This window comes from Beta vulgaris, chromosome 7 (genome assembly GCF_026745355.1).
Source record: "Beta vulgaris subsp. vulgaris cultivar EL10 chromosome 7, EL10.2, whole genome shotgun sequence".
NCBI classification, from domain to species: domain Eukaryota; kingdom Viridiplantae; phylum Streptophyta; class Magnoliopsida; order Caryophyllales; family Amaranthaceae; genus Beta; species Beta vulgaris.
Window position 1 is genome coordinate 41,682,947 of NC_079208.1, and position 2,555 is coordinate 41,685,501.

Sequence of the window (2,555 nt, forward strand, 5' to 3'; positions counted from 1 at the left end):
CACTAGTACAGAATTGACAATTTGCGTCGGATGCGAGACCCCCATTTGCGTCGGACATGGGTCCGATGGCACAGGCTTCCACGCAAATTACGTAGAGATGAACTGCGTCGGAGGTGATGTGACGCAAATCGTAACACATTTGCGTCGGATTTGTAGTGTGGTCCGACGCACATGTCACCCATAACCTTGGTTTTTTTACCAAAAAAAGCATATTTGCGTCAGATATAGAGACATGTCTGACGCAAATTTGCATTTTTTAAACAAAAAAAAAGAATTTTCGTTGATGATCCACTAAAATAGATACAACAAACATACAATAAAACAAAAATTGGGAAAAGGAGCGTAACTTATAAGAGATTACAACAAAAATAGATACCCATACAAACAACATCATCATTTCTAAATATTTATATACTTAAAAGGCGAAAATAAGATCAAAGAATGATAGTAAGGAACTAATTAAGCAAAAAAAAAATATGTTGAACATGCTCGATGAAACAATATGTAGAAATACATCTTTACATCACCAACTGCAACGACGAGCAAACTGTTGCACCAACGAAGCGAACACATCGGGGAATTCGAAAAAATATGTACAAAATCAAGAATTTAAAACAACAAAGAAATTCAAAAAAAAATGTGCAGATCTGAAAGAATGTAGAAATACAACGAAGAATTGAAGCAACAATTCGTTAATCCAAACAAAAAATACTCTAAAAATCCTAAAATTGAATCTCTCAACAACTAATGTAATACAACAACTAAAGATCCTAAAAACCTGAGAATGAGCGATGCGTTCTTGCTATTCTTCGATGACGGGAAATCGAAAAACTTCGTGGCTTCTTGACGGTTGGAACACACAAAAGAACAATCGCGCAGCACCAACCGCGACAGCACCAACCGCAACAACCGCGACATCACCAACTACAACAATTAGCGTGACGAGGAAAGAGAGATTGAAGGGAATATGCGGTGAGGCAGCAGACGAAGGGAAAAAGATGAAGAATTAGTAGGGAGAGAGGAGATGTGGAGTTTTAGGTTACAGGAGATTGAAGAAGGGAAAAAGATTGAAGAATTTAGGAGGGAGCGGCGGTATAGGGCCGGGAGGAGATTGGGAGTTTTAGTGAAGGTGGGAGTTTTAGGTTTAGAGAGGGAGTTGGGAACTTAAATGTTAGGTTAAGAAGTGAGCTAATTATCTCCGAGGCCCAATGATATGCATCACACAGAGCAAGGGTTCCGACGCAAATCGTCTGAATTATTTGTCGTCGCACAAAGTAAAGCATCCCACGCACATTATTCTCCCACCCATTTTCTTTAAATATTTGCGTCAAATGCACCTCAAATATACGACGCACATGAACCATGATTTCTGTCTTATTCAACACCTATCTGACGCAAATGATACTTCTATGTCGTTTAACCTGTTGTGCGACGCAATTCTGGAGACACAAATCAACGTTTCTCTACTAGTGAAAAGGCCAGAGTTGATGTGTTTGCTCCTGTCATACCAACACATAACTGTTTTATAGCACTACAGAATAATAATGAGGAGGTTGGTCGCTTTGATGCAATTCACATACCCGAAGAAGATGGTGGTCTAGGAATAATACTTATGCAGCAGGATGGTGAGAATATATATTGATGGAAGGGAAAAGGTGTGGCCTCCCCTTCTCCTAATGGATAACATATTGGCTTAGAATGGAAGAGGACTAAACACTGTAGCAAAGCAGAATGAGGTGAGATCTTTTCTCATAATGTAAAGTTGTTTAGCCTCTTGGAGACTAGGGTTAAAAGCCTTAAATTAGGTAATGTATACTCAAATCTGTGCCCTGGATGGTGTTTTTCTCACAACAATAATTGTCATGAGAATGGGAGAATTATGATGGGATGGTGTCCTAATTCTTTTACTATTGACATAGTAGTTATGACAAGCCAATTTATACATTATTGTATTGCTCCAAGGCATAGCGAGGAGTTCTTGTGTACTTTCATGTATGGGTTTACTGACGAGATGAGTAGAAGAGAGTTGGTGCCACTGTTAGGAATTCTGAAGTATGTATGGGCTTAAAAACATTGCAAATGGGGTATTGAAACCTTCGATCCTCACGGGAAAATTTCAATGCCCTAAGTAGTCTTGAAGATAGGATCGGTGCCACTGTAAGGAATTCTGAAGTGATTGACATGGTGGATTGCCTAGAATACTGTCACCTTGTTGATGTGAAATCTTCAGGACGGTACTTTACTTGGAATAACAAACAGGAGGGTGAGAGGAGAGTGTTCTCCGGAATTGATAGGGTTTTGGCCAATCTAGAGTGGATTGACATATTATGTGAAGCGGAAATTACCTTTATGCCTGAGGGCAATTTTGACCAAACACTTGCTCTATTAAGTATCTACCCTGACATTGGGAAGAAAACACCTTTTAGATTTCATAATATGTGGTGCACTCACCCCCCATAATGAATGTTATAAAAAATGAGTGGAGCAAGCAGGTTATTGGGTGCCCTATGTTTAGGGTCTGTGAGAAGTTGAAGCTTGTCAAACAGGCTCTGAAA